We start from the raw sequence: 19,340 nt of genomic DNA, 5'->3' as shown, positions 1-19,340 counted from the left end.
CAGTGAAGAAATTCAGTCTTGTGAACCACCTGTGTGGCAGCTTGCCCAGTTTACAAGCTCCCATCCTATGGGCAAAACTATATGTAAAATTCTTTTCAAAACAGTCCCACGGCTGAGGCCATAAGTGGTTTTCAAAACCTCCTAAAGGCATACTATTCCATAAGGCTTGTGTGGGAAGCTGACATTACCCTGTTTACTATGGGAAAAGTTGGACAAAAAAACCTTCACAAGAGTACAGTACCATGGTTGAACCAAAGACTAGTTAAAAAGAATACTGGAGAAAAAAATAACTAACAGCCTGAATGAAATAAATGAGGAAAAATCAGTTCTGTTCGGTTAATTAAGGAGAAAAAAATTTTTTTAATCCCACAGAAGAATAGATTTAGAATCCAAGAAACTCCATCTAATCCTACTCCAACAATAGGATTTACAGAGAAGGGATAAAAAGTAACTTGCCCAAGTAGTAATTAGCAGAGCCAAGACTGAACCCAGGCTCTTAGAAATCAAATCCAAAAAATAGCCTTTACATTGCATCCTGTTCCAATCAAACCTTATGTTATGTCATTCCCTTGTCTTTATCTCCTTTCTCTGTCCTATTCTTCTAGGTCTTCTCCATACAAGACATTCCCATTCTCATCAAGATATTTTTTGTACAGACACTTTTCCATGACTGGAATGCATCCCCTGCCCACTTCTATCTCTTGGAGGCCCTAAATTGCCTTCAAAGTTCAAGTTAAGCATCACCTTCTATACAATGTCTCTTCTGATCTCCCCCACTCATAACTACACCTCCTCTTAATGATATATATTCTGACAGTATGGGCATATCGTCTCTCCTGAGAGAATATAAATTCCTTATGGACTGAAACTGATTTGTTTTTGCTCTTATATCCTTAGGGTCTAGAAAGTATCTGACACAAAAATATGTTCTTCATACAAACTTATTAAATGATTGTTCTTTTCCTCTCTTTCCCCTTTCCTCTTTTTTCCCCCCCTCTCCCTCTCCCTTTTACTTTGTAACGTGGTACATACAATTTTCAGGTACTTATAGAGCCATGGGCTTGGAATCAGGAAGATTTATCTTCTGAAGTTAAAATTCATTCTCAAACACTTACTAGCTGTGAGCTAACCACTTAGGCCTGTTTACCTGGATCTGGAGAAGGAAATGGAACACCACTTCAGTTTCTTTGCCAAGAAAAGCCCAAAATAAAGGTTGGGTGTGACTGAAAAACTACTTAACTACCACAACATTTTGTAAACATTCTGTATTTCCCCAAAGTAGAATTTAATCACTCAACTTGAGGGCAAACACTATTTCATTTTGGTCTCTGTATCCCCAGCATATCATTCAGGGCTTTGCATACTCAGGAGGTACTTAATAAATGCTGAATTTCATCAACTTCAAATGGAAGATCCCTTTGGTCTGCAAATTGCCTAGGTGTATTTGGATAGTCCAGTATAGTCTCCTACTGGATGTCACTGATTAGAATGCAGAACTGTCACCCTATTTCTGGTGCTGATAATCAAGTATGGAAAAGAGTTTGGGTGACAAGAAAGCTTGCAGGAGGACAGGATGATGTTTCTATTCATGGAGGGCAATTTCTTCTTCTTTTGACATGATTAAAGCTTCAGCATTTGAAGTTTGTGCAGCTAGGAGAGAAATGTTGTGGTGAATTTCCATGAAAGCTTCTATATCCTTTTTGTACATCTTTAAATTTAAAGCTTAAAACCACACTAAGACTTTTGGACACTTGAGTATAGATATGTGTGTTAGGGTGTATCTGTACATGAAATGTTTATGAGGAATAGAAAAGAAAGCAGAGAGAGCAAGGGAAAGAGACATTTATTATGCCTCTACTATTTGCCAGGCATGGTGCTAAGCATTTAATCCTTCCAAGTACTTACTAAGTACTAGTCACTATAGACATTAACTCAAAACCCAAGAAAGATACAGAGAGACACAAACAGAAAAAAGACAAGAGACAGACAGAAACAAAGTCATAGACAAAGAGAAAAATGTGTAAAATATCTGTATTTTGTAAAATAATTTATCTTTCTACCTGTTTGAGAGGAATTTTAATTTGCCAGCAATTTTTATTTCTATGTATTTTTCTTAACTATTTTTCCTGAAAGTCTTAAGAATGACTAGTTTCTTTTTTGCTTGTTTATTTTTTGTTTTCTTTTTATTTTTAAAGCTTTTTATTTTCAAAACATACGCATAGATAATTTTAGACATTCACTCTTACAAAACTTTGTGTTCCAAAATTTTTCCCTCCACCCCTTCCCCTTTCCTTCACTTCAAGCAATCAATATATGTTAAACATTTGCAATTCTTCTACATATATTTCTACAATTATTATGCTGCACAAGAAAAATCAGATGAAAAAAGGGAAAAATGAGAAAGAAAACAAAAAGCAAGCAAAAACAATAAAAAATAAAAAATACTATGTTGTGATCCACTCTCAGTCCCCACAATCCTCTATCTGGGTGCAGATAGCTCTCTTTATCACAAGACCATTGGAACTGGCCTGAATTACCTCGCAGTAGAAAAGAATCACAGAAGGACTAGTTTCTAACCAATAACTCTTAAGTACTAAATTATTCAATGTCATTCACATATTAAAATGTATATTTCTACTGGTGACTAGATTGATTCCCCAGGAAAGAATTCGTAATTTTGTCAACATTATTCCCATTGACAGCATTTTGTAAAAATAATAAGAATTTGGATTAATCAGATGAAACTAAACTATACTGGCTGTTTTTAGCCAAAGTTTCTAACTTTTTTTCTTTATTTTTAATACAAACACAATTTTAGTGTAGCAAGTCAATGTTTATGACAGGCTATTTTTGGATGTGGAGGCCTACTTGTTTCTCTCAGTGAATGGCTGAATTAATTTTTTTAAAAATATCAATTGCTAGGAAAATGGAAGAATTAGGGTTTAGTTTTATTTTTACAAAACAACTTAAGAGAGTGAGAGCAAGAGTGAGTGAGAGAGAGAAAATTAGGAGACAGATTAAGACATATAGAGAGGTTTTTAAGCTTAGAAGATTTCAGAGGCAATGTGCATTAGTGGATAGACTGCTGGAAATCTAGGTTCAAATATCACCTCCAGTACTTAAAAGGATAATAGCATTAGCTATCATTTATAAAGCAATTTATAAATATTATCACCTCAGATTCTCATTACCATCCCCAAGAGGTTAGTATTATTATCCTACTTTTGCAGATGAAGAAACAAGCCCAGAATACACATTTATTAAGTGCCTGAGGCCACATTTGATTTCAGGTCTCTCTGACTCCAGAGTCAGTGTTATAGCTATTGTACACCACCTGGCCACTCACATAAAAGTATTTGTATAGCACTTTAAGATTCACAAATGCTTTACAAATAATATCTCATTTTATTCCCCCAATAACCCAGAAACTACTTCATCTCTCTAAATCTGTCATTGGTTACCAGGGAAAGAAAAAGCTTATATTTACATAGCTCACAAAAAGTTGTGAGCTTCTTATGAGGCTTTAGTTGTAAGCATTTTGGAAATGTTAAAGCATTATGTGTCAGTTAATTTTATTATATGATCATAAGATGAATAATGAATGAGTGCATGGAAATACATTTATTATGCCTCTACTATTTGCCAGACATTGTGCTAAGCATTTAATCCTTCTGAGCGCTTACTAAGTGCTAGTCACTATAGACATTAACTCAAAAATCAAGTTTATCTCTACTTTAAAAGAGTTTACATTCTGATAGAGGAAAATAACATACACAGGGTGATGGAGACCAGAAGGCCTGAGTCCAAGAAGTCACAAAGACTATAAGTTTTGAGCATAGGGCAATTGATAGTGCTGGAGAGCAGGAATGTGGGCCTGGTTTTAGGCTAGCCATGGAGAACCTCATCAAGGAGGAGGCCAGTTTCCCAGGATAAGAACTAGAGAGACAAAGACCATGGGAAGGAGGCATAGGATAAAGTGGACCACAAAGCAGTGAGATCACTGACCAGGCTCGGTTTCTTCATCAAAATAAGAAATTAAACAAGAGGCCCTCTGGTGTCTCTTCCAGCTCTAGATCTAAGACAAACTTAATCCAAACTCCTCATTTTACATATGAGGAAGAAACTTGTTCAAAGTTACGCAGGGAGTACATGAGAAGCAGCATAAGAACTCAGGTGAGCTGCCTCCTAAGTCACTGATCTTTCCCCTTTACCCTCTCATTATTATATGCTTTTGTCTGAAGTATACAATTAAGCCAAACTACAGTCCAGAAAGTATAGTTAGTTTGGAGAAAGGTCATTTCCAACAGAGATGACAAATACAGAGCTCTAAATTCCTGCCAGACAGGCTTAGTTGAGTACCATTTGAACCAAGGTGAGTTTGGAACATCCCTCTCCTCCCCAAAACACCCACTCAGACAGACCGACAGATACACACACACACACACACACACACACACACACACACACACAATGTTGCAATGATTTCATCCCACCCACAGAACTCTGATCTCATTTTAGTGGCCACCTTTCTCTCTCCCTTTTTCACTCACTTTTCCTGCAGTAGTCTTCTATGCAGCTTCATACCCACTGCAAAAGAATTCACATGACACCATGCTGTGAAACAAGGAAATGCCGAGGACTGGGATCCAGGATCCCAATTCTGAGAAATTCCTGAAGGGGTTTTCTGGCAAGGGGGTAGGAAGTAGGGGAAGCCCTGCACATGCACAGCGGGACAGGAGTATAAGACACTAAAAATCACATCACTTCTTTTTCTGCCTCTGGAAGAAGTTGATCCTTTAAATTAACCCTGGGGTGCTAGAAGTCAGTATGCATTCATATTCTGTACCATTGTAAAAGGACTTATAAACAAACATGAAAAAGTAAAATATTCTATGATCTTTAAATAGGAAAGGAGATAAACATGTACGTAGATATAGAAACCACACTGAGTAGGTAACAGGATTGATGCTTCAATTGCAACAGGAAATACAGCCAAATAAAGAGAGATCTCTGGATCTATAATCCCATAATTTCATGAGTTTCTCTAATAAAGTATGGCTGATCAGCTCTCCTATCTACTCCCCAACTCCAGTTAATTTTTTCACATTAAAAATGAACCTTATTCTTTATGTATCAGAAATTATCTGCAGTAAGAAATGAGGAACCCATTTTCTTGACAGCCAGGCTAATGTTAATCCTTTCCTTCAGGGTTTAAATGCCTTCATCTGAGAATTCTAAAACAAGAGTTTTACAAAGAAGGATACTGAACCCCAGGGAGGATAACCAACTAATTTAAGATCACATGGTTAGTAAGAATAACAAGTAGGATGACAACCAGGAGCCTCTAACTCTGAGTGGGTATATCCAATGTACCATACTGTTTGGTACTTCATGCCACCTTTTCAACTAGAAAAAGAAATTGGAGATATTTCACTTTACAGCATTGCAAATGGCCCTGATTATTTATACACTAAATAAACACTGGATTTCCTTTCATACATGGAAAGATTTCTTTCAGCGTATTATTATAGTGATTGGCCATCCAGGAGCTTCAGACCATAATTTCATAAAGACAACAGAAAGTGGATAGCACAATGGCTTCTCTGGTTAATGCAAACCTATTTCAACTTTATGTAACAACACTGGAAGGCAGCAATATCAGGACTCCTAATACACTCTATTGTTACCCATTTAGTAGTTCTATTCTCTTATTGACTAATCATTATCTAATTAATTCTTGATGTTTATATAAAAGTAAGCTTTCAGTCCAATGGATACAAAAGCACTCTTAGAGCTCTCTCATGTGCAAAAAAGAAGAAATCCAAAGTAAGTTATCATAAAGTAAACAACCTCAAGTCTTCCACTACTGCGTTAAGAGAACTGCCTAGCTAGTGAGGCATTTTAAAAGGAGAGAGAGAGAGTTAGTTTTTTAGAGAGAGAGAGAGAGAGAGAGAGAGAGAGAGAGAGAGAGAGAGAGAGAGAGAGAGAGAGAGAGAGAACGAACACGAACATACTGTTTCAACAACTTTAGTGCACTAACCTGCCAATCAGCAGGAAGAGTAAAAGGGGTAAGGGAAAAAAAAATCATACTGCATTCTCTGGCTTCTACATTTCTCAACAAAGCATAAGAATAAAACCCCCCAACAAATACTGGTTAAATTACTTTAAGTTTCCAATGAATGAAAAGAACAGAGACATAATCTACCCCACAAATTCAAATTAGGTAATGAGATTCCAATCCAAGCTGGAAAAAACACCATCCCAATCCAAAGTAAAGAGCTCCATCCTAGGCACACATCCCTTTTGCAGGTATTGCAGCAAACACACGCTCATCCTTGCATGGCATTTCCTGCAATACCCAGGCTCCCTAGGATGAGAACTCCACATTTTCTTGCTCTCTGTGGGCTCCAATCAGCCTGTGATGTAGTCAGAACTAGAGTGCTATAGCATAACCCTGCAGTGAGCCTTTGGGAATGACGGAAAGTGGTACAGTATAATTCCTAGAGTAACATAATGGGGACTAGAACAGGGAGAGTGAGAAGCTAGCCCACCTGGGGCTCTCTTAATGCAGCTTATGTTTAGCCTCTTCATATATGCAGAGATAAGATAGTAATCAGAAAGGATAGCCATCTGTATTTTAAAGTGTTTACTCCCTTTAGAGATGCCAGCATCACTTCTTTTGTTTAACCCTTCCTGGCTCAGAGTTTAGTTGAAAGGGTTGCAACGAGAAGGTTGTTATGTGGGCTGTGTATCTTCTATAAGGAAGTCGAGATTATTCAAATAACACCAAAGGGACTTAGAACAGGATGATATGAACACAAAGAGGCTATTTTCCCACCCCTTGAAAACATCTCACCCTCCCCCCAAAAGGACAAACTAAAAATTAGAAGTAGAAAGTACCAATGAGGTCATATAGCAACACACACCCCCTCCAACCCCCAGTTAAGGCAAGGCTCACTCATCTCACTACGCATTTTTACTGCCCAAATTGCAACCCTATGAGAAACAATGTAGGTCTCCTGGACACATACGGCTGGGTCCTTCATAAACAGGCAGCAACACTAGCATGAGACACACGTGTGCACAAGTCCCCCATATAACGGGATGAAATAGTTTTCTATATGGCTGCACATGCAGGGTGCATGGGTCCCTTGAGGTCCTTATAGGCTCCCTTAAAGCTTTAGGGGCTTAAGCTCTCCCCCTTCCCGTTTGTTTTTCAGCTCCCCCAGACATCCCCTCCACCTAGCACACTGCTGCAATTTACAACTGTGAGCATATTTCCATGGCTCCTGTTTCAAGGACAAAGCCACAGCGCTTCTGTTCCCATCCCCGCCAAAGGACTGGAGCCGAGCAGAGAAAAAGCAAAGGAAGGTCAATGGCCCCGGGTATTTTTTTTTTCAGAACCACGGACAGAGCTCAATTGGAACATAGGGAGAGACAGAAGGAAGGTCACTAAGCCCCTAAGCTACGCAAAGAAAGCATCCCCGCTGCAGTAGCAGACAAGCTCTACTCACACTTACCATAAAAATAGAAAGTGTCCAAGGGAATGAGACCAGGGATCCTTTTAGGAGATTTTCCACAGCGAGAAATCCACCAGGAACTCCTCCGCACAGGGCTGGCCAAGAGCAGGCAGACAGAGGGAGGGAACCCCTGCAACCCACCCCCCCAGCACAAGCTCTCTCTCTCCCTCGCAGCCTTCCTTCAGCAACGCATGCAGCTGTTTGTGCTGGGAGAGCTTAAGAAGTCTAGAGCAGGACTCCTACATGGAGAGCCGGAGTTACAGCAGACTGGTGCATTTCTTCAATCACTAAGGCTGCTCAGATCTCCTCCCCCTCCCTCCGTGTACCACTGCTGGACATCCTCACCTAAATCGGGGATTTCCCTCCTAGTGGGGGGGGGAGTTGCAAGGGTCAGGTGAGGTGGGGGGATCCAGAGCGGAGAAGCAGGAGGAAAGGGGGTGACGGGGAGTGCTGTGCAAGCGCAGAGGGACAGCGGGGAAACAACATCAGTATTCCAGATGAGCCACAGCCGGCAGCCAATCGGCACACCCTGAGCTGTGTCCGTCTGACAACTGACCAAGGAACTATAGCAGAGTTTGGTGGGAGACAGTACATCCATCTCCTTGTTTGCAATATGCAGCCAGTCTGATCCAGCGCCCTAATCCTTCCACTTCCCAGAGAGTTGTTAATTCTGTCATTATTTTCAGAGCAACAACACCTTGCCACCACACTCTCTCAAACCATCTCAGTAGCAACTTTCCCACATTGCCTATATAATCCCCTCAAGTAATTAAACTCCAAAAGAACCCTAAAATCTTACTGGTAGTCTATTTTCTTGGTATTCTAGCTTATTTAAGGTTCTAGAACTAGAGCTAGAAGAGTCTTTGGATGCCATCTAATCCAGCCATTTAATTTTACAGATGAGGAAACAGAGGTCACATTAGTGTGCATCGAAAGTGGGATTTGAATTTGAGTCCCTATGAGTTCAGAGCTGGTGTATTCGTTCTTCCTCATATCATTTCCCCTGGTGAGGTCAGTCAAAAGCACCATTCTGATTTAAAAGGTTAACAGTTTAAACTGAGAAAAACTTATCCCAAGTCACAGAACCTGACTCCTAGTCTTAACTGAGCTTGTGAGTGTATATGTGTGTGTGTGTGTGTGTGTGTGTATGTATGTATGTATGTATGTGAGTGTGTGCATGTGTATATGTGCTTGTAATGCAGCAGAACCAAAGTTTCAAACCTTAAAGTCTCATTTTATCCCCAGGGAGAAAGTGATTTTTACCCCCTTTTTTGTAGGTAAAAATGCAAAGTGGGAATCAGAGGAAAGATCCAGCTGTCCCTTGAACATTTTATCCCCTCTTCCCTATATTTACAAAGTGTTTTTAATTTTAGCTCCTGCTTTTACCTCCAACTGGAATTGCATTTGAATATTTTGTTACCATTTACATTCCTCCGAAAGCTGACCTTTTCTTTTTTCTTCCTGGGGAAGGTATAGCCAAATGCTAATGCTTTAAATGGAAGTCCAGCCTTCAGGGAAGCAGCTAACTCACCACTATAATAAGTCACAGTAGCAGACCATAGAAATTCCCAGCATCAAAGATGATTATAATAAAATGAACAATTAAGAATTTTTTTTTTAATTTCACTTCTTTTAGTATGTCCCTATGCAAGACAAGTGACAAAATCCCCAAGGAAGGTCCAATACAACTCTGGTTCTAATGAACTTAATTTCCTATGTCAGAAACTTTAATATCCTACAAAAAATGCTCTTCCATCTTTAGATTTGGGAGTGAACTCCATGAGCCCTGCAAAAGCAGAAAAGATTCTTATGTTTCCATGTTACCTGGGTAACATCAGACCTTGAGAACAGACTACCACTGCTCTCAGATCCAATTGAGGGGAGCAGGACTACTCATTATAGCTTTGAATTAACCTTAGAAGGTCATCTATTGGAACTGAATCAGTAAGAGTCTTTTCACTGTAACCATTATGCAAATATAGCAGGCACAAGCTTTAAAAAAAAGGCAACAACATTTAAAACATTACAGGGTACTAAAATCAACTTTCTCTACTGCAGAAAATGGACAACATAATAAAAATGCTTTAAAAAACAAACTTCTTAAAGCTAAAAAATTTAGATTAATTGTGATTTTTATAAAACACTATTATATATATGAGAAATATAATAGTATAGCAAATAATACATTAAAAAAACTGATTTGCTAGTGGTATCCAGGAAGGCTATCTTGATGTATTTTCCATTCTATTACTTGAATTTAACTTAAATTCAAAAGACTTATCCCCTTAAGACAAGGTGGGGAAAGGCAAACAATTTTTCATAGCAATATTAACTGGTAATTATTATTATAATTTATTGTTAAGAAAGTTCTTTCAACAGTCTCTCATTTGACCCTTAAACACACAAGAGACAAACCTGTGAATGAAATATTACTGATATTATTCTCATTTCACAGATGATGAAACTGAGACTCAGACATATTATGAGATTCAACCATGGTCACACTAACAAGCATTAAAACAGTCAAGACAAATAAATAGCACAAAACTACCTCAAAAACTGAAGGGAAAGTTCCCCTCCCCTCCTAGTCAGAAACCCTGGGGTATATATGAGGCTACTGGTGAAAAAACTATTGTCCAGGAGAGAGAATGGCTGGGCAACTTGAGGAAAGAGGTAGTTAGGAACAGACTATATGATATTTCTGTATTTTCATTAATTATTCTGTTTCTTGGGTGCTAAGTTCATTTGCTTCTGCACTGCTAAAAAAATCCAAACTCTTCCAGCACCATCAAAGTTTCAATGCCCTGTGACAGAGCCCCATCTTCCCAACACTAGTTTTACCTTGGTAAGAGAGATAGAATATGAAACCAGAATTTGGCAGACTTTATGTCCTTTCTACTACATCATGCTGCCTCTCATGACAATAACACCCAAATATTTACAGTATCAATAAAGATCAGGAGAGATGATGAAGCGATGATCTGAACAAAACTCTTTAATCCAATGTTTGTTTTTGAGAAAAGGGGAGAGAAAAAAGAGAGGGAACAAATGGAAGAGAGAGAGAGTAAAAGAGAGAGGGAGAGACAAAGACAGACAGACAGACAGAGAGAGAGAGAGAGAGAGAGAGAGAGAGAGAGAGAGAGAGAGAGAGAGAGAAGAAAAATATTTTTAAGGAAGTGATACTAAATACAAAATGATTTTGTAGGATAAAATAGGTAACAGGTGAACTCAGTATGCTAGCATCCAAGGTCTTTTCTTGCTAGGTTGTGATGTATCTTTCCAACACTGAATTTCTCCTACACTGAATTCACTGCATTCTCCTACACATTTGCTCCATTCCATCCAAACTAATCTATTAAGTAACCATTTTCCTAATTTTTCTGTTTTCCCAGGTTGTATAGGAAAAAGGTTTCACTTGCTTTATAGACCCAGGGCCTAGAACATTGCCTGACACATGGTGAGTACTTGACAAAGCCTTGACAGACTGATAGCTTATTACCTCCCCTCCCATCCCCCATGCCTAGAATATGCATCATCTCTTGTTACTTCTTTCTTCCTCTGAACATAGATTTTTCCAAATTCCAAGGGCAGCACTTTCTCGTGTAGCAAAAACTTCCTGGAAATAAATGAATGAATGTGATTGTTGTTCAAGTCTGAACAACAGCAAAACAGACATATGGGAGAAAAACACCTAGAACAAGGAAAGAACACTGACTCCCTGTCAAAGGTTCTGGGTTCAAACCCTGCCCTGAATGTTTGCCCCTCCCCAGGTTTCCTCATCCTCAAAATGAAATGATTTCTGAGCTGCTCTAGAGCAGCTTGAAACTACATATCATATATTTACAGAAAAAAGTCTTTAAAAGACTTTGTCTTTCTTTCTTTCTTTTTTTTCAATGGAAGGAGGGCTGGGCAGTAGGGAAAACAAAAACCTTTTAATTGAAAAAGAAAAAAAAAGTCAAAGGGGAAATGAATATTTTGTCCCAGTTAAGTCAGAAACTTTATTTTACCATAGAGATTAAGCATAATCCTCTTATACTGTAGATCTGGATTTGAAACTTGTCATTTAAAGACTCAGATAATTTGCATTTGCAGGTTTAGACTCTTCCCCTCCCCACCACCACCACTCTGTTCCTACAATTAATTTTAAAGCCAGGATGAGTGATCCTCAATTACAAGAGAAGTGGGAGGAAAACAGTAATCCAGAAAAGTGTGGGATCTAATGCAAATGGTTACAATATGGTCCCTTTTAAAGTCTATTCAAATCGAGATTCTCTCTGGAATTCAGCAGGAGCCTTGAGCTGCAGACTTCACCAGAGTCTCCTAATGCTGATGCCCCAAAGGTCACTGACTGGAGATAATTACTCCAAAGTGCTTAGTAGGCGGCCTTTCAAATGTGTGATAATCGTCCAAAATAAATGAAAGCCAAACCGTAGAAAATGTACAGGCACAGCAGCCAAGCCTGCTGAAAAATCTTGTACTCAGGCTCGGCTGCCAGCAGAGCCCTGATAAACCCTCCCAGATCTAAGATCTAAGCGAGGAAAGGGGATCCAGAAGATCTCAGATGGTGTGTGTGTGTGTGTGTGTGTGTGTGTGTGTGTGTGTGTTTCTTCCCCACTACAACAATATCCAAGAGAGAAAAGAACAAGAGACAGCACTAGATTATAGCCTCCTTGAGGGCAGGAGCCATGTGCCATTTGTCTTGGTACATGGAGACAGCTAAGTGGTTTGATAGAGAGTGCTGGAATTGGAGTTGGGAATGGATGTCTTCAAAGGCAACTGGTTCAATCACCTACCCAAATTAAAAGTGATTTGTCTTGGGTCAGACAGATTTAGTAGCAGAGAAAGGATCTGATTAAAGGTTTTTTAAATTTAAAGATGGCGCTCTTTTCTTGGAAAGGTGGAAGGAAAACTGGAAAGGGTAGGGAAAAGGGATGCAGAAAATGAGAGGAGAGGGAAAACATAAGGAGAAAAGATAGGGAAAGACTGAGGGACATGGGAGGCAGGCAAAGTGAGGAGTGAAAGGAGGAAGAAGAGGAAATGAGGAGAAAGAAGAAAAAAGAGAACAGAAAATTAAAAAGGGACTAGTTTGTTAAAAGCCTTAAATTCCAAAGACTTTAGACTTTATCCTAGAGGTAATAGTGAGGCTATCAAGCAGAAGAATGATAGGATGAGACCTAGGCTTTAGGAAGGGCTTTTATGGCAACTTTCATTTTTTTCCATGGTCATGACATGGTAGTAGGTGTTGAGGGACATACAAGATGGAAGCATTTATATAGTATCTACTGTGTAGTAGACATTGTACAAAGCCCTTTCCAAGTGTTATCTTGACAATCCTGTGAGGTAGATGTGTTCATTTTACAGTTAAGGAAAGTGAGGAAGACAGAGATAAAGTGACTTGGCAGAGTCACACAGCTGCTATTCTTCCTGATTACCTATATATGAGGAGGTAGCTAGGTAGCCACTTGATTGAGCAATGAGAAGATCTGAGTTCCAATCAGGTTAAGATACTCTCTAGCAATGTGGCTCTAGGCAAGTCACTTAACCTCTGCCTTAAAGCACTGAAAAAGGAAATGCCAAACCATTCTATTATCTTTGCCAGAAAACTCCATATAGGATAATGAAAAATCAGACATAAGTAAACAACAAAACTACATATATAGTAGGTATGTACATGTGTGTATATACATACATATATATACACACATATATACATATATAATATAAAAGGTTTATATGTATATAATCTATACATATTCACACTGACATATATACACACACACACACATATATATATACTTGCACATATTTAGTAAGCATAATGTAGTTTGCAGGCAGAGAGCACTGACAAAGTAGGGAGAGGAGTGATTAGGAGAAACTTCACACAGAAGGTAGTGGTTGAAAAGAATTCATGAAACAGTCTTAGGATTCTGACAGACAGAGAACAAGGTGTATATTCCAAGATTGGTGGACAGCCCGTGAAAGGCAGGGAAGCAAAAGCCAGAACAACATGTTCAGGGATTTACAAGTAAGCTGGTCTAAATACAACGTAGGGAGAAGATTGATGTGCAATATGCCAGCAGGAAAAAAAAAACAAAAAAAAAAAACAAAAAACAAAGATTACTATTTTACTGAAAATGAAAAAAGGGAGCCACTGAAAATTCTTGAGTAGGCGAGTGACATGGTCAAATTCACCTTTTATTTGACAACTATGCAGGAGTATTACAAGAGAGAGAAAGAGACCAGGCAGGGACTCCAATTAAGAAGCTATTCCATATTATTATTCTATAAGAAATGACCAGCAGGATGATTTCAAAAAGGCCTGGAGAGACTTACATGAACTGAAGCTGAGAGAAATGAGCAGAACCAGGAGATCATTATACACTTCAACACCAATACTATATGATGATCAATTCTGATGGATGTGGCCATCTTCAGCAATGAGATGAAACAAATCAGTTCCATTTGTTCAATAATGAAGATAACCAGCTATACCCAATGAAAGAACTATGGGAAATGAGTGTGGACCACAACATAGCATTTCCACTCCTGTTATTGTCCACTTGCATTTTTGTTTTCCTTCTCAAGTTATTTTTACTTTATTTCTAAATCCAATTTTTTAAGATGCAGCAAGATAACATCTACTTTATTTAACATATACTTTAAGATATTTAACATGTATTGGTCTACCTGCCATCTAGGGAAGGGAGTGGGAGGAAGGAGGGAAAAAGTTGGAACAGAAGGTTTTGCAAGGGTCAATGGTGAAAAATTACCCATGCATATGTCTTGTAAATAAAAAGCTATAATAAAAAAGAACTCAAATCTTCCTTATTTCATAGAGAAAATTTCATAGGATCTGTTACGTATGTTGAACAGCTATATTATTTTCAGAGCATATACATTAAATTGTCTTTTTATCATAAAAAAAGAAGCTATTCCAATAATCTAGGCAAGAAGTGATGATAGTCTGAGTTAGGATGACGTATCCATGAGAATGAAGAAAAAGGAACGGATGTGACAGATGTCTCAGAAGTGAAATCCACTAGACATGGCAAGGATTTGATGTATAAAGTTATGGTAAAAAGCTAAGAAAGACCACTAGAAGGATGACAGCTATCTTCAACCAAAACAAGGAAGTTTTGAAGAGGAAAGTGATACTAAATTTCATTTTGGACATTGGGTTTGAGATGCATATGGGACATCCAATTAGTGATGCAAGTCTGGCGCTCAGGAGACATACTAGTGCTAGGTATATAAATCTGGGAGTAAACTGCATTTTCTTTATTATTCAGACATCTGACTCTTCCTCACTCCATGGGACATAGCACTCCATTACTATTCATGGAGTTTTCTTGGCAAAAATACTCTCATGGTTTGCCATTTTATTCTTCAGTGGATTATGGTGAACAGAGGTTAAATGACTTGCCCAGTGTTATATAGTAAAATGTCTAAGGTTGCATTTGAATTCAGGTTTTCATGACTCCAGGCCAGGAGCTCTATCTATTGATCAGCTGGCTGCCTTAGCTGTATAGAAATGTACAAATGATAGAAATTATAAATTAATCAATAACAGTAGATAAGTTCATCAAGCAAAAGAAAATAAGGCAGCCCAGAATAGGACCTCCAACATCATGGGGAAGAACAAAGAATCAGGATGGAGACAAATCTTAGAGAAAATCTAAACCAGCCCCTTCCCAATGAGGAAACTGAGCCAGAATAGCCTGACGTCGCAAAAACAAAGTAGTAGAGTCAGGATTTGAAATCTTGATCTTTGACTTAAAGTCTTGTGCTTTCACTACTATATCACATTTTTTCTCATGTACAAGTAACATTTTAGATGACATGTATGGATATTTTGCATGGAATACTGGCAAAAAAGGATTAACCTGGAAATCAAAAGAACAGGATTCAAGTTCCAGCACCATCATTTAATTATGTAACTGGACAAGCCAATTCATTTTTCTTGTTCATTCATTTATAATGTGAAGTCAATTTAGAGGACCTGTGTCTAACTCTTGATCCCTCCTCAATTAAGGGACTGAGATGTCCATTTTCATAATTTCACTAAGTAGCACAGTGGCTAGAGACCTGGAATTCAGAAAGATCTGCTTTAGACATTCCCCAGCTATGGGACTCTGAACAAACCACTTAGCTACCCTGAATTTCAATTTCCTTATTTAAAAAATGGGGAATCTTACATGGTCATTGTGAGCATCAAATCTGGCAGTATATATAAATTCCTGTGCAAGTCTTTCAGGGCAAAAAAAAATGCTAGCTGCTGCTACTGTTGATGATACTATTGTTGCTATTGCTGCTGACTACTACTGCTACTGACTATTGCTGTGGCTGACTGCTGTTTGCTGCTGCTACTGTTCCTATTATTATTATTACTACTGCTGCTGCTATTGTTACTGCTGCTGCTTTTTTTACTTGCTGCTGCTATTGTTACTGCTGCTGCTTTTGTTACTGCTGCTGCTTTTGTTACTGCTGCTGCTTTTGTTACTGCTGCTGCTTTTGTTACTGCTGCTGCTTTTGTTACTGCTGCTGCTTTTGTTACTGCTGCTGCTTTTGTTACTGCTGCTGCTTTTGTTACTGCTGCTGCTTTTGTTACTGCTGCTGCTTTTGTTACTGCTGCTGCTGCTGCTACACTATTATGACTACTGCTGTTATTTCTATTAATATTATGCTGCTATCACTACTACTACCGCTACTACTATTACTTATTACTATTACTAGTACCGCTGCTACAATTACTACCACCAGCAGCAGCACCACCACCACTACTACCACACCACCATTTCATTAGAACCTCAGGGGTGGGCACACAACAGATGTCTCTATATCTCTTACACTGAGTAAAGCATGAGTAAGCAGCAAGCCACATGACCTCACAAATTACTCTCATATTAAAAGCTCTCAGAGCTCCAGTCCACTTGATGCTGGGGAATAAGTTATAAGGCTCTTGATCTCTTTTGCTCTTCTAAGTATGAACTAAATAAAGCTTTCAAAGCATTACTAGTTGAAGAGGTTGGGGATTCCTATAGCATTCCTCTCCTCTGATGGCTTCTTGGGGTGATATGCAAAAAGCCTCTGGAAAATTCCTCCTAGAACATCTCACATTGCATTTCCCATTGGAGTCAGTTTTATGTAAAGTGAAAAGCTTAAGGCATAAATCACCACCAAAAGGACTTGTAATAAATGAAGGTTAATTCCAATGGTCATCTGGAAGAACATCATTTTCAATTAACATATTTTTCGATTACCAATAGCATGCCGAGTCTCACAAAGAGTTCACAAATAAATCTTTCACTAAGAGGAAGAAAGTTATCTTTCATAAATTGTTTCTTTAAAAATAAATAAAAACCTCAGATAAAATAGGAACTACTCAAATTTTTTTAAAAAGATGCTTACACTTAAGGAGGGGCAAAAGAAAAACTAAATTCAATTCATGTTCAATTAATGTAAAAACTTTCCAATTCAGTGTAATAGAAATTGTCTATTTCACCTTATGCAATCCCTCTTTATTCCTCCTTTGGTCACAAACTCTTTTCCTATTTCTAGATATAAAAAATAATTTGTTCCTTGCTCCTTTAATTGGTTTATGTGGTGACCTTTTATATCTAAGCTATGTACTCACTTCACATACTGAGATAAACTTTGATTGTCTCACTTAAAAAATGTTTCATGGATGACTTAGTTTTAACATGGTTCTCATTTGCCAATAACTCCCCTTTCAATCCTCCCTGAAGAGACACCAACCTTGTAAAAAAAAAGTAGATTTAAAGGAAACAGTAAAGAAGCATTTATTAAATAACTACTATGCACCAGATACCACACTAAACACTTTATAAATATTAACTCATTTGGTCCTCACAATAAGATGGAAGGATTATTATTACTTTCATTTTGAAACTGAGGAAACCAGGGCAAACAGAGGTTAAATGCCTTGTTCAAAGTCAGCCAACTAGTAAGTGTCTGAGGCAGAATTCCAGCGCAGGTCTTCCTGACTCTTAAGTCCAGCACTCTCCCCATAGCACCATTTTGGCCATATTTAATGGCGTTTACTTTATTGATGCCTTCTCTAGAGGTGTGCTTCACTGTCAGTCCCCCCAAATCTCTATTGGTTGAGGATTCCAATGTCTTTCAGTGTGGTTTTCCTTTCCATTGTCAAAGTCAGTTGCAAATTGTGGCTCTAAGTCTTCATTTATTCATATAAATCTTCTTCACTTTCCTCAAGTCCTTAAAATCATTCTTTCTTATGGCCTTATCTGATTTCCTCATCCATTAGTGCTCCCTATAGCCTACTACCTGAAATTACTTGGCATTAATTTTGTATGTCAATAGAGTGCAGCAAGGTAGTAGGTATTGCACAAATGCCCTGTATGGTTTTATAATCTTGGGTAGGTCACTTCAGTTTTCAGGGCACCTATAATATTCTAAGTTGAAGAGTAGATGATCATCTGTATTGATAGAGGGTACTTCCTCACTGGGAGCTCCTTCTACTCATGAAATTGCAGTCTCACTTCCCCAAATTGTTTTACATGTCATTAATAGCCTTACTCACCCACTCCAAGTAGAACAGAAGCTTTTTGAGGATAGAGATTATTTTGTTATTACTTGTATTCCCAGAGATTATCAAAGTGAGTGTCACACAGAAGGCACTTAATAAATGCCTATTAAAGAACAGAATAAGAATAGATTCAAAGTTTTGAAGCCAGAAGAGACTTTCAGAGGTTATTTAGTACAACAAACTCCTTTTACAAATAAGGAAACTGAGCCAAATTCCAAAACCCCCAAGTCAAGGAGAAAACATGAGCAATAAGAAAAAAATAATTCACTGTGGCCAAAGAAGAACTGGAGTACATTATGAAATGCAAAATGGATAATTTTGATTATATTAGGTTTAAAAGGTTTTGCACAAACAAAATCAATGCAGATAAGATTAGAAGGGAAGCAATAAATTGGGGGAAAAAACTTTGAATTCAAGGGTTTGGCTAAATGTCTCATTTCTAAAATATAAAGAGAATAGACTAAAATTTGTAAGAATTCAAGCCATTCTCCAATTGATAAAGGGTTTTAGGATATGAACAGACAATTTTCAGATTAAGAAATTGAAACCATTTCTAATCACATGGAAAGGTGCTCTAAATCATTATTGATAAGAGAAATGCAAATTAAAACAACTCTGAGGTACCACCAACAATGTATTAGTGCCCCATTTTTCCCACATCCCCTCCAACATTCATCATTATCTTTTTCTGTCAATTTAACCAATCTGAGAGGTTTATCATGTTTTCTCCATGTTTTGAAAATAAAAAGATTTAATAATAAAAATATTTCAAATAGCGCTACAACTAGACTCATACAAGACCTAGCCACAGCTACATTGAAAGACTGCAGATCTCTGAACACTATATATCAAAGAACAAAAGAACTGGGCTTGCAGATGAAAATATCACACCAAGCAATATTAAATATAATCCTCATTGGGGAAAAAACTGAACATTCAGTGAATTGCCAGACTTTCAGGATTTTGTTGCCACAAGACCCGAATTTAATAGACAATTTGACATATAAGATCCAAGAAAAATACAAGATAAATGTCAACAATTAATTACAAGGGACACAATAAGAACAAACTTTTTATGTTTTATTTGTAAAAACCATATGTCTACAAATGTCATTTGTAACTGGACAATTTTAAAGAAAGATTTGGGGAGAATGGAGTATGGTGTAATTGTAAAATCATGTAGGAAAAGATAAAAATAAAGTATGAATGAGATGCAAGAAAAAAACTGACACAGAGGAATTAGATGGGGAGAA

At 37.9% G+C, this 19,340-nt stretch overlaps 1 protein-coding gene across 4 annotated transcripts in view; it reads right to left on the bottom strand.

Annotated features, from left to right (window-relative positions):
• The window catches only part of ANO4 (anoctamin 4), a 392,142-nt gene that overhangs the window by 308,689 nt on the left and 64,113 nt on the right, over positions 1–19,340 (bottom strand). Inside the window, exon 1 of one of the 4 annotated variants that reach the window (XM_052001732.1) lies at positions 7,521–7,830. The exons of the other annotated variants lie outside the window; for them this stretch is intronic. The gene's annotated coding sequence lies outside the window, so the exon portion shown is untranslated. Of the gene's footprint in view, positions 1–7,520; positions 7,831–19,340 lie in introns of those variants that run through there. 4 annotated transcript variants of the gene reach the window in all.

Source organism: Antechinus flavipes, chromosome 5 (genome assembly GCF_016432865.1).
Source record: "Antechinus flavipes isolate AdamAnt ecotype Samford, QLD, Australia chromosome 5, AdamAnt_v2, whole genome shotgun sequence".
NCBI lineage: Eukaryota > Metazoa > Chordata > Mammalia > Dasyuromorphia > Dasyuridae > Antechinus > Antechinus flavipes.
The sequence above is the reverse complement of the archived record's forward strand: the minus strand, read 5'-3'. Positions and strand labels throughout refer to the sequence as shown.